Source organism: Ovis canadensis, chromosome X (genome assembly GCF_042477335.2).
Source record: "Ovis canadensis isolate MfBH-ARS-UI-01 breed Bighorn chromosome X, ARS-UI_OviCan_v2, whole genome shotgun sequence".
Lineage (NCBI taxonomy): Eukaryota > Metazoa > Chordata > Mammalia > Artiodactyla > Bovidae > Ovis > Ovis canadensis.
The window spans coordinates 125,400,429-125,426,245 of NC_091727.1; the positions used below are offsets into that span (position 1 = coordinate 125,400,429).

Genomic DNA, 25,817 nt, shown 5'->3' on the forward strand with positions numbered 1-25,817 from the left:
AGTCAACTCTTCGCATGAGGTGGCCAAAGTACTGGAATTTCAGCTTTAGCGTCATTCCTTCCAAAGAAATCCCAGGGTTGATCTCCTTCAGAATGGACTGGTTGGATCTCCTTGCAGTCCAAGGGACTCTCAAGAGTCTATAGTTAAAGCTAAATATAGAATGGTTCCAAATATGGAAAGGAGTACGTCAAGGCTGCGTATTGTCACCCTGCTTATTTAACTTATATGCGGAGTACATCATGAGAAATGCTGCTCTGGATGAAGCATAAGCTGGAATCAAGATTGCCAGGAGAAATATCAATAACCTCAGATATACAGATGACACCAACCTTATGGCAGAAAGCAAAGAGGAACTAAGGAGCCTCTTGATGAAAGTGAAAGAGGAAAGTGAAAAAGTTGGCTTAAAACTCAACATCCAAAAAATTAAGATCATGGCATCCAGTGCCATCACTTCATGGCAAATAGATGGAGAAACAGTGGAAACAGTGACAGACTTTATTTGTGTGTGGGAGGGCTCCAAATTCACTGCAGATGGTGACTGCAGCCATGAAATTAAAAGACGCTTACTCCTTGGAAGAAAAGTTATGACCAACCTAGACAGCATATTAAAAAGCAGAGACACTACTTTGCCAACAAAGGTCCATCTAGTCAAAGCTATGGGTTTTGCAGTAGTCAAATATGAATGTGATGGTTGGACTATAAAAAAGCTGAGCTCTGAAGAAATGATGCTTTTGAAGTGTGATGTTGAAGACTCTTAAAAGTTCCTTGGACTGCAAGGAGATCCAACCAGTCCATCCTAAAGGAAATAAGTCCTGGGTGTTCATTGGAAGGATTGATGTTGAAGCTGAAAACTCCAGTACTTTGGCCACCTGTTGTGAAGAGCTGACTCATTTGAAAAGACCCTGATACTGGGAAAGATTGAAGGCGGGAGGAGAAGGGGACGACAGAGGATGAGATGGTTGGATGACATCATTGACTCAGTGGACATGTATTTGAGTAAACTCCAGGAGTTGGTGATGGACAGGGAGGCCTGGCGTGCTACAGTCCACGGGTTCGCAAAGAGTCAGACACGACTGAGTAACTATGAAGAGGAAAAGTTAAAATTTTATATAACCTCCTTCTTCTGTCTCTTTAACTGAGCTTGCCCCTTGCTAAGTCTAGATCACGTAGGTCATGCAGGTCTTGTAGTCTCAGAAAGTGGGGGCTTGCAATACTCAGAACTGGAGTTTATCTCACTAACCCTTGTCCTGCCCTTTGCAATCGCCCAGCCCCTGCAAACCTGCTTAATCATGCTTGTCCAGGCCGACATCCCCCTCCCCATCTTGACTGATGTTCCCTCGCATGAGAAACCCCTTAGTTTAAACCAGCCTATTAACAGCTAGTGTTGCCCACTATAGTCTGTCTATAAAAACTCTGTAATCCCTTTGTTCGGGGCTCAGAGCTTGGAGTGTTAACTCCTCTGGGCCCGCCGGCATAATAAACCTGAATTCTCCAACTCTCCGAGTGTGGTGCCTGGTTTCTTGAGTACTGGTTTCTGCAACAACTGAACTGAACTGAACATACTGGGTTTTTTGTTTGTTTGTTTTGCTATTTTCTTTTTTATGTAAACTTTTGGGATTTTGTTTTAATCCTTTTTAAAATTCTTCGTGTTCAGAAATGTTTCTCCAATGCATTTTATATATGTCTTCTTTGTTTACCTGGTTTAGCACTTCTCTCTCCATCTGAAGACTAGTATTTTTTACCACTTGGGAGGAATTATCTTCTATTATTGATATATTTACTTGCTCTTCTCTATACTTTCTGTTCTTATAGGATTCCTGCTACATGGATGTTGAACTTCTGGATCTAGTCTCCATGTCTATTATTGCTTTCTCAAAATTTCTATTTCTTTTTCATTTTGCACTTTTTTTGTGAGAATCTTTTGGTTTAATGTATTAACACACATTTTTTTTTCTTTTCTTCTGTTGCATAATGCTACTACAGACATCCATTGCATTCCTTATTTTTATTCCCTTTTATTCATGTAGTTTCCAGGACTTATCATTTGTTTTGTTTTATGCCAGCATTTTCCTTGTTTATGGGTTTAATAACTTTTCTTATTCTTTTGAGAATATTAGTTATAGTTATTTTAAAATATTTTTTCATTTGCTATTATTTATTCTATTATTTCCATGTTAACTTTTCTGTTTATTAATTTTGTTTTTTATACATGATAACTGTTGTTCAAATATTAATCAGTGTTTTTTGCTTGTGTCCTTATCTTTGTTTTTGAGATCCCTTAGCAGCTCATCTATAGATGTTGTTTTGTAAAGCAAACCTTGCCTTTGATAATTATGGGGAAGAATCATAATATGCTCTAGATGGAGTGTGCCAGTAGTTTATCTTTTAGGTGTGGCAGCTGACTACACTTGCTCTGAGCAAAAGATAGCTGCAAAATTTTTACTCACACTAAAGCATTGTGTAAGCACTGACCCCCAGAGGCACATTTATCCAGAATGCTCTGAATACAGCTCTTTATTAATTATGTTGAAATTCCCAAAGCCTCCTTCTTGCTTTTTGTATCACTGATGCTGGTCTTAAAGGTCTCTAATCCACTCTTGTTTATACAGTGGTCTTCAGACATATTTTGGACTGTGGTTTATTCTAGTTTTGTTTTTTTAACTATAGTGGGTATGATTCACAATCTAAAAACTCCTACATGCTGGAACTACCACATTTTTAATTTCATATATATCAACTACCTACTTCTGTCAACCCTGTACTCGCTTGGTAATTATAATGTGTGTGTGAGAGAGAGAGAGACAGAGACAGAAGAGAAGAGTATTATGATTATGATTCTGAGTCTTAGATATGGTCATAATGTCTGATCAGTATCAACACAAGAGCTGCCTCCATATCCTAGAAATTCTCACTATATATAATCAGGATCAATATTAGGATTTCCTAATTTGCCTATTTATAAATACCTATAGCCAGAAATTTATTTAACTTATATGCAGAATACATCATGCGAAATGTCGGGCTGGATAAGTTACAAGCTGGGATCAAGATTGCTGGGAGAAATATCAACAACTTCAGATATGCAGATAATACCACTTTCATGACAGAAATGAAGAGGAAGTAAACAGCCTCTTGATGAGGGTGAAAAACCTGGCTTAAGACTCACACATATTTTGGACTGTGGTTTATTCTAGTTTTGTTTTTTTTTAACTCAAAAAACTAAGATCATGGCATCTAGTCCCATCACTTCATGGCAAATAGAAGGGGAAAAAGCAGTTAACAGACTTTATTTTCTTAGGCTCGAAAATCACTGCAGTGATTGTAGCCATGAAATTAAATTGCAGCCATGAAATTAAAAGACACTTGCTCCTTGGATGGAAAGCTATACAAACCTAGACAGTGTATTAAAAGCAGAGACATTATTTTGCCAACAAAGGTCTGTATAGTGAAAGCTATGGTTTTTCCAGTTGTCATGTCCAGATGTGAAAGTTGGACCATAAAGAAAGCTGAGTGCTGAAGAATTGATGCTTTTGAACTGTGGTGTTGGAGAAGACTCTTGAGAGTCCCTTGGACTGCAAGGAGATCCAACCAGCCCATCCTAAAGGAGATCAGTCCTGGAGGTTCATTGGAAGGGCTGATGTTGAAGCTGAAACTCCAATACTTTGGCCACCTGATGCAAAGAGCTTACTCATTTGAAAAGACCCTGATGCTGACCCTGATTGAAGGCAAGAGGAGAAGAGGATGACAGAGGATGAGATGCTTGGATGACATCACTGACTTGATGGACTTGAGTTTGAGCAAGCTCTGGGAGTTGGTGATGGACAGGGAAGCCTGGCGTGCTGCAGTCCATTGGGTTGCAAAGAGTTGGACACAACTGAGCAACTGAACTGAACTGAACTTTATAGCAGTGGTTCAAGGGTGGGGTTACTGATTAGATTAGGGTGTGTGCAGGACTTGCCCTCCTTTAAACTCAGTTCAGTTTAATCTCCTTTAATCTGGTCTTGGGTAATCGCTTGATGAGCTCTTCTAGTTCCTTTAATCTGGCCTCAAATGTTCTTCTCTGGAATGAGAGTACTGGCATCTTCCATTTGTTATGTTTTAGTTCTGTACAGAGCTCAAAGATTTTATGTGTTTCCTGTGAGGTGGAATGAAGACCCTGCCCAAGGCTGCAATATTGTTTCTTGGCTGATCCTCCCTTTTGTCTGCATCCTCTCCCTTCCCTGATTAGCAGCTATTTGAACCATGAAATTCCAGATGTTCAAGCTGGTTTTAGAAAGGGCAGAGGAACCAGAGATCAAATTGCCAACATTTACTGGATCATCAAAACAGCAAAAGAGTTTCAGAAAAAACATTTACTTCTGCTTTATTGACTATGCCAAAGCCTTTGACTGTGTGGATCACAATAAACTGTGGACAATTCTGAAAGACATGGGAATACCAGACCACCTGACCTGCCTCTGGAGAAACATATATGCAGATCAGGAAGCAACAGTTAGAACTGGACATGGAACAACAGACTGTTTCCAAATAGGAAAAGGAGTATGTCAAGGCTGTATATTGTCACCCTGCTTATTTAACTTCTATGCAGAGTACATCATGAGAAACGTTGGGCTGGATGAAGCACAAGCTGGAATCAAGATTGCTGGGAGAAATATCAATAACCTCAGATATGCAGATGAAACCAACCTTTTGACAGAAAGTGAAGAGGAATTAAAAAGCCTCTTGATGAAAGTGAAAAAGGAGAGTGAAAAAGTTGGCTTAAAGCTCAACATTCAGAAAACGAAGATCATGGCATCTGGTCCCATCACTTCACGAGAATTAGATGGGGAAACAGTGGAAACAGTGTCAGACTTTATTTTTCTGGACTCCAAAATCACTTCAGATGGTGATTTCAGCCATGAAACTGAAAGACGCTTACTCCTTGGAAGGAAAGTTATGACCAACGTAGACAGCATATTAAGAAGCAGAGACATTACTTTGCCGACTAAGGTCCGTCTAGTCAAGGCTATGGTTTTTCCAGTGGTCATGTATGGATATGAGAGTTGAACTATAAAGAAAGAGAAGCGCCGAAGAATTGATGCTTTTGAACTGTGGTGTTGGAGAAGACTCTTGAGAGTCCCTTGGATTGCAAGTCCATCCTAAAGGAGATCAGTCTTGGGTGTTCATTGGAAGGACTGATGCTGAGGCTGAAACTCCAATGCTTTGGCCACCTCATGTGAAGAGTTGACTCACTGGAAAAGACCCTGATGCTAAGAGGGACTGGGGGCAGGAGGAGAAGGGGACTACAGAGAATGAGATGGCTGGATGGCATCACCGACTCAATGGACATGGGTGAACTCTGGGAGTTGGTGATGGACAGGGAGGCCTGGCATGCTGCAATTCATGAGGTTGCAAAGAGTTGGACATGACTGAGCGACTGAACTGAACTGAATCTACCCTTTGAGATTCAGTGAAGGTCATGGTTGGAGAAGGCAATGGCACCCCACTCCAGTACTCTTGCCTGGAAAATCCCATGTGCGGAGGAGCCTGGTAGGCTGCAGTCCATGAGGTCACTAAGAGTCGAACACGACTGAGTGAATTCCCTTTCACTTTTCACTTTCATGCATTGGAGAAGGAAACAGCAACCCACTCCAATGTTCTTGCCTGGAGAATCCCAGGGACGGGGGAGCCTGGTGGGCTGCCATCTATGGGGTCGCACAGAGTCGGACACGATTGAAGCGACTTAGCAGCATCAGAAGGTCATGGTAGCTGGAGTCTGTTCCCTACACGGAACAGGGAACCTAGAAAGGCTTCCAAAACCAGGAGCCTCACAGTGTCCTGCTCAGTTTCAGGCTTTCTTTTTTGTTTTTGAGGTAACATTATATAAATTTCAGGTATACATTTTACATTATATTTCAACTTCTGTGTACACTATAGCATGTTCAACACCAAAAGTTTAGTTTCCATCCATCACCATACAGCTGACACCCTTTATTCATTTTGCCCTCCCCCTTTCCCTCTGGTAAATGCTACTATTTTCCTGTTTCTCTCCCATGTATTCTTGTTATTAAACTTTTCCCCTGTCTCATGTAAACTTAATTCCTAGAAGAACCAGAAGAATCCAGAAGAGTAGATTCTTCTTTCTTGATTTTTTTTCTTCACATCCTCTCCAGTATTTATTTCATGCCTTTTTGTAATAGTCTGTCTGCAGACACTTGAACTTTCTTTGAAAAGAGCCTTTGTAAAGTGCCTGTCTAAGCTGATGACCTAATTAACCACTGGAAATGGAGAGCACATCCATACCAGCAAAGCAACTAATGGACCATTGCAGGCACCCTTTAAAGGCTAAGATACTGTGCTCTTCTTCCTCTACCACTAAAATACATGGCTGATTGTAGTGTGTTTTAATTGGAAGATTGATTTAGATTAGAATTTGCATTTGAAGTTCTTTTATTATGTTGAGTAATTCCTTAATAAATTACAGTAATTTGAAAAGGCTACCTCTCTTTAGTTTCCCTTTCATTATGTCAAAGCCAGTGGATAAGTTTAACAATGTCCACCGTAGGTCTTAGACATGCTACCTCCAGCTGTGACGGTTATGCTTTGTGCACATCAGTATCAGTTCAGTCGCTCAGTCGTGTCTGACTCTGTGACCCCATGAACTGCAGCACGACAGGCCTCCCTGTCCATCACCAGCTCCCAGAGTTCACCCAAATCCATGTCCACTGAGTCAGTGATGCCATCCAATCATTCCATCCTCTGTTGTCCACTTCTCCTCCTGCCCTCAATCTTTCCCAGCATCAGGGTCTTTTCCAATGAGTCAGCTCTTCAGATCAGGTGGCCAAAGTATTGGAGTTTCAGCTTCAGCATCAGTCCTTCCAATTAATATTCAGGACTGATTTCCTTTGGGCTTCCCTGGTGGCTCAGAGGTTTAAGCGTCTGCCTGGAATGTGGAAGACCTGGGTTCGATCCCTGGGTTGGGAAGATCTCCTGAAGAAGGAAATGGCAACCCACTCCAGTACTCTTGCCTGGAGAATCCCATGGAGGGAGGAGCCTGGTAGGCTACAGTCCATGGGGTCGCAAAGAGTCAGACAGATGGACGGGTTGGATCTCCTTGCAGTCCAAGGGACTGTCAAGAGTCTTTTCCAACACCACAGTTCAAAAGCATAAATTCTTTGGTGCTCAGCTTTCTTTATGGTCCAGCTCTCACATCCATATATGACTACTGGAAAAACCATAGCTTTGACTAGAGGGACCTTTTTCAGCAAAATAATGTTTCTGTTCCTTAATATGATGTCTAGGTTTGTCACTGCTTTTTTTCCAAGGAGCAAGTGTCTTTTGATTTCACGGCTGCACTCACCATCTGCAGTGATTTTGGAGCCCAGAAAAATAAAGTCAGCCACTGTTTCCACTGTTTCCCCATCTATTTGCCATGAAGTTATGGGACTGGATGCCATGATCTTAGTTTTCTGAATGTTGAATTTTAAGCCAACTTTTTAACTATTCTCTTTCACTTTCATCATGAGGCTCTTAAGTTCTTCTTCACTTTGTGCTGTAAGGGTGGTGTCATCTGCATATCTGAGGTTATTGATATTTCTCCTGGCAATCTTGATTCCAGCTTGTGCTTCTTCCAGCCCAGCATTTCACATGAGGTACTCTGCATATAAGTTAAATAAGCAAGGTGACAATATACAGCCTTGACATACTCCTTTTCCTATTTGGAAACAGTCTATTGTTCCATGTCCAGTTCTAACTGTTACTTCCTGACCTGCATACAGATTTCTCCAGAAGCAGGTCAGATGGTCTGGTATTCCCATGTCTTTCAGAATTTTCCACAGTTTATTGTGATCCACACAGTCAAAGGCTTTGGCATAGTCAATAAAGCAGAAATAGATGATTTTCTGGAACTCTCTTGCTTTTTCCATGATCCAGCGGATGTTGGCAATTTGATCTCTGGTTCCTCTGCCTTTTCTAAATCCAGCTTGAACACCTGGAAGTTCAAAGCTCACATATTGCTGAAGCCTGGCTTGGAGAATTTTGAGCATTGCTTTACTAGCGTGTGCTGCTGTGAGATGAGTGCAATTGTGAAGTAGTTTGAACATTCTTTGGCATTGCCTTTCTTTGGGATTGGAATGAAAACTGACCTTTTCCAGTCCTGTGGCCACTGCTGAGTTTTCCAAATTTGCGGGCATATTGAGTGCAGCATTTTCACAGCATCATCTTTCAGGATTTGAAATAGCTCAACTGGAATTCCATCACCTCCACTAGTTTTGTTCATAGTGATGCTTTCTAAGGCCCACTTGACTTCACATTCCAGAATGTCTGGCTCTAGGTGAGTGATCACACCATTGTGATTATCCGGGTCATGAAGATCTTTTTTGTACAATTCTTCTGCATATTCTTGCCACCTCTTCTTAATATCTTCTGCTTCTGTTAGGTCCAGACCATTTCTGTCCTTTATTGAGCCCATCTTTGCATGAAATGTTCCCTTGGTATCTCTAATTTTCTTGAAGAGATCTCTAGTCTTGACCATTCTATTGTTTTCCTCTATTTCTTTGCATTGATCACTGAGGAATGCTTTCTCCTCTCTCCTTTCTATTTTTTGGAACACTGAATTCAAATGGGTATATTTTTCCTTTTCTCCTTGGCTTTTCACTTCCCTTCTCTTCACACTATTTGTAAGGGCTCCCCAGACAGGCATTTTGCTTTTTTGCATTTCTTTTTCTTGGGGATAGTCTTGATCCCTGTCCCCTGTACAATGTCACGAACCTCATTCCATAGTTCATCAGGCACTCTGTCTATCAGATATAGTCCCTTAAATCTATTTCTCAGTTCCACTGTATAATCATAAAGCATTTGATTTAGGTCATACCTGAATGGTCTAGTAGTTTTCTCCGCTTTCTTCAGTTTCAGTCTGAATTTGGCAATAAGGAGTTCGTGATCTGAGCCACAGTCAACTCCCAGTCTTGTTTTTGCTGACTGTATAGAGCTTCTCCATCTTTGGCTGCAAAGAATATAACCAACATGATTTCGTTGTTGACCATCTGGTGATGTCCACCTGTAGAGTCTTCTCTCGTGTTGTTGGAAGAGGGTGTTCGCTATGACCAGTGCGTTCTCTTGGCAGAACTCTATTAGCCTTTGCCCTGCTTCACTCTGTACTCCAAGGCCAAATTTGCCTGTTACTCCAGGTGTTTCTTGACTTCCTACTTTTGCATTCCAGTCGCCTATAATGAAAAGGACATCTTTATTGGGAGTTAGTTCTAGAAGGTTTTGTAAGTCTTCATAGAACTGTTCAACTTCAGCTTCTTCAGTGTTACTGGTTGGGGCATAGACTTGGATTACCATGATACTGAATGGTTTGCCTTGGAAATGAACAGAGATCATTATATCATTTTTGAGATTGCATCCAACTAGTGCATTTCGGACTCTTTTGTTGACTATAATGGCTACTCCATTTCTTCTAAGGGATTCCTGACCACAGTTGTAGATATAATGGTTATCTGAGTTAAATTCACCCATTCCAGTCCATCTTAGTTCACTGATTCCTAGAATGTAGACATTCACTTTTGTCATCTCCTGTTTGACCCTTTCCAATTTGCCTTGATTCATGGATCTGACATTCCAGGTTCCTATGTTTGTGCACATATTATTTAACTAATTGATGGTTTTTGTGAATTATTAAGAGCATGTGTTTTAGAGCCAAATAACTTGAGTTTTAATGTTAATTCTACCACATAGTAACAATTAGACCTTGAGCAAATTATTTAAACTCTCAGTTAAACCTCTCTGTTTCTTAGTTTCTTCATTTGGATAATGGAGAAGATAATCATACTTAGCCCAGGGAGTTGTTGTGGGGATTAAAGAAGTTGTCATATGTAAAACAATTAGAACAGAACATATAACCTCTCCATGGCTATCATTTGATCTTTGTTTCATATCAGCCTTCCTTCTAGGGCTGCCATAGCCAATATAGTGATCAATAGCCACATGTGGCTATTTTAGATTTAAATTAATTAATATTAAATAAAATTAAAAATTCAGTTCCTAGGTCAACAACTGTAGCAAGATTTCAAGTGCTTAGTATCCATGTCACCAGTGGCTACAGTGTTGGACAGGATAGTACATTCGTGGCTAGTATTTACAAGAGATTGGTCCAGGACCCCCATGGATACCAAAATCTGTTCATACTCAAGTCCCTTTTATAAAATGGCATAGTGCTATCCGTCTTCCCTACCCACAGTTTCTGTATCCATGAATAGAGAGGACTGACTATATAACATCTTGATCATTGCAGAAAACTCTAGTTGACAGCACTGCTCTAGAACTATTTTTCTCAACATCACCACTATGCTAGAATCAACTTGGAAGCTTTTAAAAATTCCTGTGGCTCTGACCATTCAACTGACTAGTTAGGTAAGAATCTCAGCTTGTGACTCATGCATCTATGTAATTTTTTAAAGCTTCCCAAGTAACTCCAATATGTAGCCAAATTTGAGAACCACTGCTCAAGACCAAGGGACAGGAAAGTTTTTCTATAAATGACCAGACAGTAAATATTTTAGATCATCTGGGCATATCTGTTTTATTTTTCTTGCTGTTGTATATCCTTCTTTGTTTGTGCTATAACTCTTTAAAACTGTAAAGGTCATTCTTAGATTACAGGTCATTCACAGGCCATATCTGCGCTAGACTGTCAGCTCCTTGAAAGCTACAACCATATCAGAATTATTCAGTGCTACATTCTGGAACCTAGCACAATATCTACTATAGAATTCATACTCAATAAGTATTTATTGAGTTGGCTAAACTCTTTTCGTGAACTTTCCCTGACTCCCAACACCACGCCAAGTAGAATTACTCATCAGTGTTCTGATAGCATCACGTATACTGCCTCTTCATAATACTTATACACAATATACTATAGGTAAGTATTCAGTGTCTTTCTCAGGGATACTGTTTTGATCATCCTTGAACCATGGGGATGAGAGGGCCTGATATTAGCCCCTGTGATAATTTGTTGGATTAAATGCTATGTTGAGTCTCCAGGTAAGAAGTACTTTGAAAAAGATAAAAGTGTTAAATAAATATGATCTAATGATAGCAAGGCAGCCAACAACCATAGGTAGTTGTGAAGATACCTTTGTTTTGCGTACTCAGTTATATTTGACCTGTTGTTTAAAAATTGTGCTGTTCTTTGTATTAAAACACTGATTTCTTAAATATGACACCAAAAAAAGCACAAGTGACAAGACAAAAGGAAAAGATAAATTAGACTATACCAAAATTTAAAACTTTTGTGCTGCGAATAATGCCATCAAGAAAGTTAAAAAACAACCCACAGAACAGGAGAAAACATTTCCAAATTTCATATATAATAAGGTACTTAGAATAGATAAGGAACTCTTACAACTCTATAATAAAAGAATAATAATCCAATTAAAAACCAGCAAAGGATATAAATAGACATTTCTCTATAGAAGACATACAAATGACCAATAAACAACTACTAAGATGCTCACTGGAAAAGGTCAGTTTTCATTCCAATTCCAAAGAAAGGCAATGTAAAAGAATGCTCAAACTACCGCACAATTGCACTCATCTCACATGCTAGTAAAGTAACGCTTAAAATTCTCCAAGCCAGGCTTCAGCAATACATGAACCGCGAACTTCCAGATGTTCAAGCTGATTTTAGAAAAGGCAGAGGAACCAGAGATCAAATTGCCAACATCTGCGGGATCATGGAAAAAGCAAGAGAGTTCCAGAAAACATCTATTTCTGCTTTATTGACTATGCCAAAGCCTTTGACTGTGTGGATCACAATAAACTGTGGAAAATTCTGAAAGACATGGGAATACCAGACCACCTGACCTGCCTCTGGAGAAACCTATATGCAGGTCAAGAAGCAACAATTAGACCTGGACATGGAACAACAGACTGGTTCCAAATAGGAAAAGGAGTACGTCAAGGCTGCATATTGTCACCCTGCTTATTTAACTTCTATGCAGAGTACCTCATGTGAAATGCTGGGCTGGAAGAAGCACAAGCTGGAATCAAGATTGCCAGGAGAAATATCAATAACCTCAGATATGCAGATGACACCACCCTTATGGTAGAAAGTGAAGAGGAACTCAAAAGCCTCTTGATGAAAGTGTAAGAGGAGAGTGAAAAAGTTGGCTTAAAGTTCAACATTCAGGAAATGAAGATCATGGCATCTGGTCCCATCACTTCATGGGAATTAGATGCGGAAACAGTGGAAACAGTGTCAGACTTTATTTTTATGGGCTCCAAAATCACTGCAGATGGTGATCGCCGCCATGAAATTAGAAGACGGTTACTTTTGGAAGGAAAGTTATGACCAACCTAGATAGCATATTCAAAAGCAGAGATATTACTTTGCCAACAAAGGTCCGTCTAGTCAAGGCCATGGTTTTTCCAGTGGTCATGTATGGATGTGAGAGTTGGACTGTGAAGAAAGCTGAGCACCAAAGGATTGATGCTTTTGAACTGTGGTGTTGGAGAAGACTCTTAAGAGTCCCTTGGACTGCAAGGAGATCCAACCAGTCCATTCTAAAGCAGATGAGTCCTGGGTGTTCATTGGAAGGACTGATGCTGAAGCTGAAACTCCAATACTTTGGCCACCTCATGCGAAGAGTTGACTCATTGGAAAAGACTCTGATGCTGGGAGGGATTGGGGGCAGGAGAAAGGGACACAGAGGATGAGATGCCTGAATGACATCACTGACTTAATGGACATGAGTTTGAGTAAACTCCGGGAGTTGGTGTTGGACAGAGAAGCCTGGCATGCTGCGATTCATGGGTTTGCAAAGAGTCAGACACAACTGAGCAAATGCACTGAACTAAACTGAAGATGCTCACCATCATATATATATGTGTGTGTATATATATATGAATTTTATTTAGCCATGAAAATGAATAAACTACTGATACATTCTAGACAAGGATAGATCTTGAAAACATTGTGCCAAGTGAAGGAAGCCACACACAAAATACCATATATATGATTTTATTGATATGAAATGTCCTGAGTAAGCAAAGTAGATTAATAGTTGCTTAGGGCTGGGAGGAGTTTTTAAAGAGAAATGGGGAGTGACTGCTGATGAGAATGGGGTTTCTTTCAGGGTAAAGTTATTTTGGAATTACATAGTTATAATGGCTATAAATTCATTGAATATACCAAAAAAACACTGAAATATACACTTTAAAAGGTGAACTTTATGGTATGTGAATTCTATCTCAAAATTGTTTAAAAATTATGCTATTTATTGAAGCTTGTACTCTGTATAATAATTCATTTTTCACATTTTTCATGTTTTGTTTTTAAAGACCACAAGCACCAACACACTAACAAAATAGTAATGTAAAATTAGTTTATTTTTTAATTGAAATACTGTAGTTGGTTCATAGGTTTTCAAAACTCTTCTGATATAAAAATGATTCTATTATTGTTTAAAATGATTCTGTTATTAGTTAATGTTGTTTAGGCAATTACACTAGAAAAGTAGTCAGGTTCCCCATTTCTCTACTGCTTTTTTGTAGTACTTTTCTATTACATTGCACTCTGTTGATTTATATCCTTATCTCTCTCTCTCCAACTAGGCTGTGAGCTCCTGTAGGAGATGGATCCACTCTCACTGTTTTCATATCCTTAAGTCATAGCTCAGTGCCTGAAGCATTATCAGCTCAGTCGTGTCTGACTTTTTGCGACCCCATGGACTGCAGCAGGCCGGGCTTCCCTGTCCATCACCAACTCCCAGCACTTGTTCAAACTCATGTCCATTGAGTCGGTGATGCCATCCAACCATCTCATCCTCTGTCATCCTCTTCTCCTGCCTTCCTTCAATCTTTCCTAGCATCAGGGTCTTTTCCAATGAGTCAGTCCTTCACATCAGGTGGCCAAAGTATTGGAGTTTCAGCTTCTGAATCAGTCCTTCCAATGAATATTCAGGACCGATTTCCTTTAGGATGGACTAGCTTAATCACCTTGCAGTCCAAGGGACTCTCGGAAGCCTTCTCCAACACCACAGTTCAAAGGCATCAATTCTTTTGAAGCATTATAGCCACTCATTAAGTACCTGTTGATTGACTGAATGGATAGATGATTACCAGCTCTATCTCAAACAGGCAGTGAAAATTTACAAATTTAGCAGTTCTTTTTTTTGTTTTTCAGGAATAGCAATCATTAATACTTCCTGATTCATAAAAGTTCTTCCAGTCATCCAAAAGTCACAGCAACATAAAGGTAGGCAAATTCTACAGAAAACAGTTAACTGTAATATACACATGACTGCCTAAATGTCTTAAAATTACAACTAGGAAATATTAGTCCTCTTAGTATCTGAAAGTAAAAGTTCCCTTTCTTCTTTTTCAAAATACATACCTCATCTCATGCAAAGTGTTAAGCTGTTAAAATTTCTGAATGAAAAAGCTGAGAAAGAGAAAAACAAAGAGTTGTACTACAAGAATGATAAGAAACGCTGCATCCTACTGATATTCTAATTTTAAACAATGGTGTTTTAGTTTCGGGCTAGACTCCCTGGTTCTTTTTAATATAATCAATGGCAAGCTCTGGTATATGCTGTAAATGGGCTTACAATCTAGTCAGCTGGGGAGAATTCCTTTATTCAGTATTTAATGAGTACCTACTGTGTGCTAGGGCTTTCCAAGTGGCTAGTGGTAAAGAATCCACCTGCAATGCAGGACATGCAGGTTCAGTCCCTCAGTCTGAAAGATCCCCTGGAGAATGGCAACTCACTCCAGTATTGCCTGGGAAATTCCATGGACAGAGGAGCCTGGCAGGCTACATACAGTCCAAGGGGTCACAAAGAGTCAGACACCACTGAGTGACTAAACAACAATAACTGCATCCTAGGCTCTGTTCTAGTACCTAGGGAAATAATAGTGAGCAGAAATAGCCAAAAAGTCTCTGCCTCACAGAGAAGCTTTCATATCTGGCTATAGCTCATGGTTTGCCCTCTTCACCTAACTCACACTAAAATTGTTTTCTACCCTTCTAGCTAGCCGGCTTCCTAGTAGGTCCCTGAATATTAATTCCTTTAGTGATTAAGAATTAGTAATAGAATTTCCCTTTTGAGAAAAGACCTCATTTTCCCTTGATAATACAAACATAAAATTGGATAAGTTATCAACTAAATACTAAGGAGTATTTGTTTTAGGAAACTTTTCTTTCTCCATTATCCCCTCTCTCCTAAGAAATATGGTTCATCCATATTCCACACAGATTGTGAACTCTGCTATTGTTCTGGTGGGATGGACTGACAGCAATAACCTTGGAATCATTTCATAAAATTCGTGACATGGAGCTTCTGATTGTTTTTGTGGCTGCTCTCTAATTGCAGTGGAGTGGGCATAAATGAAGATAATGAAGGAATACCATACCATCTTCACTGTCCCTTGTATTCCAACATCCAAAATTAGAGATAAAATAATGGAATATGTGGGAAATGTAGTGCAGGTACTGCAAGTTGGTTAGCATGTCGGGTAAAATACACACACACATACGCACAACCATCTTTTATGGTCAAAGTGAGACTATGACCCTGTTGTCACTAATTATAAGGAACTGAGGAGTTTTCTTATTTGTAATAGTTTATTACTAAAATTTTCATACATACAGAAAAGATGAAAGAATTTTACAGTGAACATCCATATTCTCAGCATCTATATTCTGTAATTAACATTTTATTTACCTTGCTTTATCACACATTCCTCTACCTATCCATCCCTCTATCCACCCATCAATCTAGAGCTTAGGGTTTAAAGTATTTTGCCCAGGTTTACTCAAGGAATTAGATGCACAAATAGATCTTCTGATTGCTAGATTCTTACCCTGTGCTTTGCCTTGAATTTAATCTCTTTAATTTGTCAAATTGAATTTAGTTTTCGAATACCGATAGCTCTGTAAAGACTAATCTTTTCTACTAAGCTCTTGCCTAATTAAAGGGGATTAACTTGAGTAGAGGACTTCAATGATTTATTTATTTAAACATTCTTGTAATTGCTGAGTATGTGTTCAGAAACTCAGATAAAATGTGAATTTCATTCATCTTAATAATAAGATATGCTTATAATAATAATTCTATTAAATGTCATTTCTAATCCCCAAATTCTCTTGATTTAAACCAGGGAGATTCTATTGCTGCCCACATCTTTTTGTGGACTGTACATGTTAAATTAATTATAAGGTTTAAAACATGATTATCTCTATTCATATCTCTATTGATCTTTGTCCTTTTCACCCTTTCAGTTTTCTTTTGTAGAGTCAGTTTTTATTCACCTCAGTGACATCATTGAGTGTGAGAGGGGTAACAGAAAGGATTAAACATGGAAGAATTTCTAAAAGATTATCAGCTTCACATCCTAAAATATACTTATTTTTAACACATGAAATTTAAAATTTATGTGTAAAAGTAGTCAAGAAAATTAGATGGGCTTAGAGCCTCTCTTGGAGAAGGCAATGGCACCCCACTCCAGTACTCTTGCCTGGAAAATCCCATGGACAGAGGAGCCTGGTAGGCTGCAGTCCATGGTGTCGCTAAGAGTCGGACACGACTGAGCGACTTCAGTTTCACTTTTCACTTTCCTGCATTGGAGAAGGAAATGGCAACCCACTCCAGTATTCCTGCCTAGAGAATCCCAGGGATGGGGGAGGCTGGTGGGCTGCCGTCTCTGGGGTGGCACAGAGTCAGACACGACTGAAGCGACTTAGCAGCAGCAGCAGCAGAGCCTCTCCTTCTCTTAAATAATTAGCGTGACTTAAAAAAAAAATTAAACAAATGAACAAATGGATTGAGTCAAGACTTTTCCCAGGAGAATTTAAACCTTTAATTGTGGGATACTTTTTTTGTTGTTGTTCCCTTTTGTAATGAAACCATAATATCTCTATAGCAGAGCTATGTGTTCAATTGCATCAGAAAAATAATAAAAAGTCATCTCACTCAAAAGGTCTCAGAACTTTCGAAAGTGCTCCTTGAGAGCAAGAACTGCATTTTGTTCTCTACTGTATACCCAGCACCTAGCACATGCTGGATATAGTGGGTGCCTGCATACATGTGAGTGCTAAGTCGCTTCAGTTGTGTCTGACTCTGTGCGACCTTATGGACTGTAACCCACCAGGCTGCTCTGTCCTTGGGATTCTCCAGGCAAGAATACAGGAGTGGGTAGCTATTTCCTACTCCAGGGGATCTTTCCAACCGAGAGACAGAACCCTTTTCTCTTACCTCTCCTGCATTGGCAGGCAGTTTCTTTACTGCTAGCATCACAGAGTACTGACTGTATCTGGAAGCCACAGATATAGTGGGTACTTAGTAAATAGTTTTTTAATATATTTCAATAAAAAGAATAATGCAGTTCCTTCACATTCATGTTTTTGCATGTGGAGCAAATTCAGCCACAATGACTACAGCTCTAGATTAGGAGTCTGGAAACTATGGCGCATGGGTTACATCTAGCCCAGCACTTGTTTCTATAAATAAAGTTTGATTGTAATTACCTATGGTTGCTTTCATAGTACAACAGCAGAGTTGAATTGTTGTAAAACAGTCTATGTACCCTGGGAAGCCTAAGATACTTATTGTCTGTCCCTTTACACAAAGTGTTTTCCAAATCTGTTCAAGGGAGTACATTTAGGCAAAACTAAAGGGAGGCATTCAGTTCAGTTCAGATTAGTCGCTCAGTCGTGTTCGACTGTTTGTGACCCCATGAATTGCAGCACACCAGGCCTCCCTGTCCATCACCATCTCCCGGAGTTCACTCAGACTCACGTCCATTGAGTCTGTGATGCCATCCAGCCATCTCATCCTCGGTTGTCCCCTTCTCCTCCTGCCCCCAATCCCTCCCAGCATCAGAGTCTTTTCCAATGAGTCAACTCTTCGCATGAGGTGGCCAAAGTACTGGAGTTTCAGCTTTAGCATCAGTCCTTCCAAAGAACACCCAGGGCTGATCTCCTTTAGAATGGACTGATTGGATCCCCCTGCAGTCCAAGGGACTCTCAAGAGTCTTCTCCAACACCACAGTTCAAAAGCATAAATTCTTTGGCAGTCAGCTTTCTTCACAGTCCAACTCTCACATCCATACATGACCACTGGAAAAACCATAGCCTGGACTAGACAGACCTTTGTTGGCAAAGTAATGTCTCTGATTTTGAATATGCTGTCTAGGTTGGTCATAACTTTCCTTCCAAGGAGTAAGCATCTTTTAATTTCATGGCTGCAATCACCATCTGCAGTGATTTTGGAGCCCACAAAAATAAAGTCTGACACTGTTTCCACTTTCCCCATCTAATTCCCATGAAGTGATGGGACCAGATGCCATGATCTTCGTTTTCTGAATGTTGAGCTTTAAGCCAACTTTTTCACTCTCCTCTTACACTTTCATCAAGAGGCTTTTTAGTTCCTCTTCACTGTCTGCCATGTTTAGTTCCTCTTCACTGTCTGTTCATCTCACATGCTAGTAAAGTCATGCTCAAAATTCTCCAAGCCAGGCTTCAGCAATACATGAACCGTGAACTCCCTGATATTCAAGCTGGTTTTAGAAAAGGCAGAGGAACCAGAAATCAAATTGCCAGCATCTGCTGGATCATGGAAAAAGCAAGAGAGCTCCAGAGAAACATCTATTTCTGCTTTATTGACTATGCCAAAGCCTTTGACTGTGTGGATCACAATAAACTGTGGAAAATTCTGAAAGACATGGGAATACCAGACCACCTGACCTGCCTCTTGAGAAACCTATATGCAGGTCAGGAAGCAACAGTTAGAACTGGACATGGAACAACAGACTGGTTCCAAATAGGAAAAGGAGCACGTCAAGGCTGTATATTGTCACCCTGCTTCTTTAACTTCTATGCAGAGTACATCATGAGAAACGCTGGACTGGAAGAAACACAAGCTGGAATCAAGATTGCCAGGAGAAATATCAATAACCTGAGATATGCAGATGACACCACCTTTATGGTAGAAAGTGAAGAGGAACTAAAAAGCCTCTTGATGAAAGTGAAAGAGGAGAGTGAAAAAGTTGGCTTAAAGCTCAACATTCAGAAAACGAAGATCATGGCATCCAGTCCCATCACTTCATGGGAATTAGATGGGGAAACAGTGGAAACAATGTCAGACTTTATTTTTTGGGCTCCAAAATCACTGCAGATGGTGACTGCAGCCATGAAATTAAAAGACGCTTACTCCTTGAAAGAAAAGTTATGACCAACCTAGATAGTATATTCAAAAGCAGAGACATTACTTTGCCAACAAAGGTCTGTCTAGTCCAGGCTATGGTTTTTCCAGTGGTCATGTATGGATGTGAGAGTTGGACTGTGAAGAAAGCTGAGCACCGAAGAATTGATGCTTTTGAACTGTGGTGTTGGAGAAGACTCTTGAGAGTCCCTTGGACTGCCAAGAGATCCAACCAGTCCATTCTGAAGTAGATCAACCCTGGGATTTCTATGGAAGGAATGATGCTAAAGCTGAAACTCTAGTACTTTGGCTACCTCATGAGAAGAGTTGGCTCATTGGAAAAGACTCTGATGCTGGGAGGGATTAGGGGCAGGAGGAGAAGGGGATGACAGAGGATGAGATGGCTGGATGGCATCATGGACTCAATGGCCATGAATCTGAGTGAACTCCGGGAGATGGTGATGGACAGGGAGGCCTGGTGTGCTGCGATTCATGGGGTCGCAAAGAGTCGGACACGACTGAGCGACTGAACTGAACTGAACTGAACTCACTGTCTGCCATAAGGGTAGTGTCATCTGCATATCTGAAGTTATTGATATTTCTGCTGGCGATCTTGATTCCAACTTGTGCTTCTTCCAGCCCAGTGTTTCTCATGATGTACTCTGCATATAAGTTAAATAAGCAGGGTGACAATATACAGCCTTGACATATTCCTTTTCCTATTTGGAACCAGTCTGTTGTTCCATGTCCAGTTCTAATTGTTGCTTCCTGACCCGCATATAGATTTCTCCAGAGGCAGGTCAGGTGGTCTGGTATTCCCATCTCTTTCAGAATTTTCCACAGTTTATTGTGAACCACAGTCAAAGAGAAATGCAAATCAAAACTGCAGTGAGTTGCAACTACACATCTTCTAAGATGCCTATAATTTTTTAAATGAAAATAAGTTTTGGCCAGAATGTTGAGAAATTGGAACCCTAGTACTTTACTAGTAGGAATGTGAAATGGCACAAGTGCTATGGAAAACAGTTTGGTGGTGGAACCTCTAACAGTTTCACATAAAATTACTATGCATTCCAGTAATTTCACTCCTAAATACATTCTCAAAAGAACTGAAAAGAGGGGCTGAAACAGATAATTGTACTCCAGTGTTCACTGCTGCATTATTTACAATAACCAAAAGGTTTCAACAATCCAAATGTCCATCAACAGGTGCATGAGCAAACAAAAGATGGTATATGCATACAATGGATCATTATTTGACCATAAAAAGAAACAAAGTTCTGATACATGCTACAACATGGATGAGCCTTGGAAACATGCTAAGTGAAAGTCAAATACAAAAGGACAAATGTTGTGTGCTGCCACTTACATGAAATATCTAGGTCAGGCGCATTCATAGAAACAGGTAGATTAAGGTTATAGTGACTGGGGAAAGGAGGAATGGGGAGTTCTTGCTTAATGGTTGTAAATTTTCTTTTAGGGGTTATTAAAAAGTTTTGAAAATATTGATAGTTGGATGACACATGAACATATCAATAATTAATGACATTACATTGTATAATTAGAATGGAAAATTTTATTATATATATAATTTTTAAAAAGCTTAGTATAATATACCAATAAACATTGAATTTTATATTTTAATAGGTTTGAATTATATGATCCTGAATTATATTTAAATAAGGCTATTAAAAAAAAACTAAAGCATGAGAGTAATAATGAGTGAGCTCCTAGAAAGTCAGATAAGTCTCAGATTACTCAAATCACATGATTTATTAAATCAACATTTACAGTAAGAAACTAGAGAAGAGAGATATATTAATTATATTAGTATAAATTATATATTAATACACTGCAGTATATTAACACACTCAGGATAGGATGCCAGGAGACTGAACCACACCAGGGTTATGCAGTCTTCACATGTCCAGTTTCTCTCATCCACATTAGCGTTCCCTGCTGATAGTATGGTTAGGAGAACCAGAGATGAAGTTTGAGCAAAGGGGCTTTGTGGATGAAAGAAGCCTGAAGCCAAATACACACACATACTTTATAGGAGAGTTGTACAGGCAACCTGAAGCTTGCTATAGCCCAATGAGCAGGTGGGATTTTAATTTTTCATTTTCTGGCCAGAGGATACATGGGTGCAGAACACATGACACTTGTGGGTGGCTGAATTAGGTCCTCATGAATACTGCATGCCTCGTATATTTAGTGTACCATGAATATTTAGTGAACCACTCAGGACCCTGATGTATAGTTGTTGTATCATGGATATTAGGTGCCCCCTGTGCCTCACAAATATTTAGTGCCTGCCTTGTTCTTTTGTCCCTTCTGATTTATGTTCTGCACACATATATCTACTTTATGTCTAAAATGTCTCATGGGTTACTAATCTATTTGTCTCTTCTTAACAAATGTATGAATTGCATCTTTACCACTTATTTTCTTGTTTCCTGTGGTAAACTTGAATATTTTCGGTCAGTATAGCAAATGTATATTACAATTAATTTGCAACATTGCCATTTTACAAATGAGGAAATTGCAAAGAGTGCTAAGCAATTGTAGGTCTTGCCAACGTCACAGGTGGAGTTAGGATTCAAATTCTGACAGCTTGACTCCAGTTTCAGTTCAGCCACTCAGTTATGTCTGACTCTTTGCAACCCCATGAACCATAGCACTCAAGGCCTCCCTGTCCATCACCAACTCCCAGAGTCCACCCAAACCCATGTCAGTTGAGTCAGTGATGCCATCCAACCATCTCATCCTCTGTCATCCCCTTCTCCTCCTGTCCTCAATCTTTCCCAGCATCAGGGTCTTTTCAGATATCGGTCAGCTCTTCGTATCAGGTGGGCGAAGTATTGGGGTTTTCAGCTTCAACATCAGTCCTTCCAATGAACACCCAGGACTGATCTCCTTTAGGATGGACTGGTTGAATCTCCTTGTAGTTCAAGGGACTCTCAAGAGTCTTCTCCAACACCACAGTTCAAAAGCATCAATTCTTTGATGCTCAGCTTTCTCTATAGCCCAACTCTCACATCCATATGTGACTACTGGAAAAACCATAGCCTTGACTAGATGGACCTTTGTTGACAAAGTAATGTCTCTGCTTTTGAATATGCTGTCTAGGTTGGTCATAACTTTCCTTCCAAGGAGTAAATGTCTTTTAATTTCATGGCTGCAACAACTATCTGCAGTGATTTTGGAGCCCCCCAAAATAAAGTCAGCCACTGTTTCCACTGTTTCCCCATCTATTTCCCATGAGGTGATGGGACCAGATGCCATTATCTTCATTTTCTGAATGTTGAACTTCAAGCCAACTTTTTCACTCTCCTCTTTCACTTTCATCAAGAGGCTCTCTAGTTCTTCTTTTTCTGCCATAAGGGTGGTATCATCTGCATATCTGGGGTTATTGATATTTCTCCCAGCAATCTTGATTCCAGTTTATGCCTCATCCAGCCCAGCGTTTCTCATGATGTACTCTGCATAGAAGTTAAATAAGCAGGGTGGCAACATACAGCCTTGACGTACTCCTTTTCCTATTTGGAACCAGTCTGTTGTTCCATGTCCAGTTCTAACTGTTGCTTCCTGACCTGCATACAGGTTTCTCAAGAGGCAAGTCAGGTGGTCTGGTATTCCCATCTCTTTCAGAATTGTCCACAGTTTATTGTGATCCACACAGTCAAAGGCTTTGGCATAGTCAATAAAGCAGAAATAGATGTTTTTCTGGAACTCTCTTGCTTTTTCCATGATCCCGCAATTTGATCTCTGGTTCCTCTGCCTTTTCTAAAACCAGCTTGAACATCTGGAAGTTCACGGTTCATGTATTGCTGAAGCCTGGCTTGGAGAATTTTGAGCATTACTTTACTAGCATGTGAGATGAGTGCAATTGTGTGGTAGTTTGAGCATTCTTTGGCATTGCCTTTCTTATGGACTGGAATTAAAACTGACCTTTTCCAGTCCTGTGGCCACTGCTGACTCTCCCATATTTGCTGACATATTGAGTGCAGCACTTTCACAGCATCATCTTTTAGGATTTGAAACAGCTCAACTGGAATTCCATCACCTCCACTAGCTTTGTTCATAGTGATGCTTGACTCCAGAGCTCATGCTATACTTTATTGCCTCTGAGAAAGAGTGTGAGGAAAAGGATTATAAGAGTATAAGGTGGGTTTCTAAGAGTAGTTCTAAGTTCTATGGAAGCTCATTGGGGCTTTATAGAAAGACTTTATGAAAATATTATCTGACGTGACCTGGGAAGACTAAAAGGATAATTGCATGCATGCTCAGTCGTGTTCAACTCTTTGCGACCCCATGGACTGTAGCTCACCAGACTTCTCTCTCCAAGGAATTTCCAGTCAGGAATACTGGAGGGGGTTGCCATTTCCTGTTCCATGGGATCTTCCTGACCCAGGGATTGAACTCGCATCTACTGAATCTCCTGCATTGGCAGGCAGATTCTTTACCACTGAGCCAACTGGGTAATTACAGTCAGAAATAAGAGTAGAAGTGTTAGGTTATTTATCATTTAAAACACTTTAGCATAGAAAATATGACACTGTGCTTCTGTATTACTTGAAGTTACAACCCAGGTTTGAGTAGTATTCTACTTGTCACCCAAGTTTGTGTGACCAAAACACAATGAGGCCAAACAAACTGAAATGTCAGAGTTTGGAACAGAGAAAGGTTTATTGCAAGGGCTGTGCAAGAAGAATGGGCACCTGTGCTCAAAAGACCTCCTCCCTGATGGTTTTTGGGGAAGACTTTTTATAAGTCTGAAGTTACCATCTTCCACTTGGCTGAGGGTCCTTAGTTCCTGTAGAAGGACTCAGAGATATGTACTATATTGTTATGCATTAATCTATTCCTTGACAAGGAACCATGACCCTGATCCATTGCTGCACTGTTGTTTCTTCACTGCCTTTCCTTTATTCTGCATTTCCTCACTCCTACTACTAACTGAATTGCCCTTTGGAACTCAGTGAAGGTCTAGAATGCTGAAAGCATTTTTCCAACAAATAAGAAATGGCGGCTGTGGAAAGGCTCTTGTACCCTAGAGGGCTTCACAGGGTCCTGCTTGGTTTCATACTTAGGAGTTCACATTCCAGAGAGCCAACCATTATTTTCATTAGGAGGCATCTATCCATAAAGTGGCTACTACAGGTGTTTTCTTTATTTATTGCTACATCATCTATAGCAATATCATGTACATTAATCACATTGTGAACATTAGAAACTGGTTTTTATTGGTGGAATTTTTGGATTGTTAAATAGCATAATGAACTTTAGAAATGAGTTCTCATTGTTGACATTGAAGGTGTTCAGAATATGTGATTGGCTAAAATATTTTGGATACACACCTCAGTCTTATTTGAGTAGGGCAAAAAAAAAAAAAAAAAAGTCCAGAGAAGGCTGTTTCCTTTACCATTAGGAGTTGTTGTTAATCACTAAGTCATGTCCAACTCTTTGCGACCCCATAAACTGTAGCCCACCAGGCTCCTCTGTTCCTGGGATTTCCCAGGTAAGAATACTGGAATGGGTTGCCATTTCCTTCTCTAGGTGATCTTCTTGACCTAAGGATGAAACTGATGTCTCCTGCATTGCAGGCAGATTCTTTACCACTGAGCCACCCGGGAGCCCACCATTAGAAATCCCAGGACTCTAAACTAAATCAGGTCCAGTGTGCAGCCTTTGGTTTTGAGAATTTCTAGTTACCTAATACAGACTATAGGTTACTAGAATTCTGCCTCTGGAACATAATCACATCTTGTATTTTTAGTATATTTTATTAGTTGAGAAAACTATATATATATATATATATATATATATATATATATATATATATATATATGGATTTCAGAATTGCTAACAGTAACCTTTTGGGGCCCCAGGGTTCCAGAATCTGCAGTTTGAAAATCACTGTTGTATATATGGGGAGAAGGGAGGGTTTACCTAATTGGAGCTTCATTTTAGGAAGATTAATTTGACTTTGAAATGTGGAATAAATTCAACAAGGGAATGGATACTCCAGAGGAACAGTAGTAAAAGCATGATATCTCTGAGAATGGAGTAGAGAGGCTGGATTGGAGAGGCATGGTGGTGGTGGTGGTGGTGGTGTTATTCGCTCAGTCATGTCTGACTCTTTGCAACCCCATGATGCATAGCCCACCAGGCTCCTCTGTCCATGGAATTCTCTAGGCAAGAATACTGGAGTGGGTTGCAATTTCCTTCCCCAGGGGGTCTTCCTGACCCAGGGATCAAACCAGGGTCTCCTGCATTGCAGGCAGTTTCTTCACTGTCTGAGCCACCAGGGAAGCCAATGGTAGAGGAAAAATATACCTGGCTCAAAATTAAACAAACGTAGGGAGCAAAGTGAGGAGGAATGGTATTTATAGCAATTGTGTATTTAGACTTATTATGTGTCAGGCATATTCTGACTAGTTTGTATATATTAAGTCATTTATTCCTCATAGAAATCTTATAAATTAGATATTCTACAGATGAAGAAAGTGAAGTACTGAGGGTATAAACATGCTGCTGAAGGTTAGAGAGTTGGGATTTAAACCCAGGCATTCTGGCTACATGGCTTCCCAGATGGTGCTAGTGGTAAAGAACCCGCTTGCCAATGCAGGA

General features: G+C 40.0%; 1 protein-coding gene across 5 annotated transcripts in view; it reads left to right on the forward strand.

The window, feature by feature from the left end:
* Positions 1-25,817, forward strand: part of DCX (doublecortin) — a 391,029-nt gene that overhangs the window by 83,572 nt on the left and 281,640 nt on the right. For 3 of the 5 annotated variants that reach the window (XR_011446218.1, XM_070290894.1, XM_070290896.1), the window contains exon 3: positions 14,168-14,239. The exons of the other annotated variants lie outside the window; for them this stretch is intronic. The gene's annotated coding sequence lies outside the window, so the exon portion shown is untranslated. The remainder of the gene's footprint in view (positions 1-14,167; positions 14,240-25,817) is intronic. 5 annotated transcript variants of the gene reach the window in all.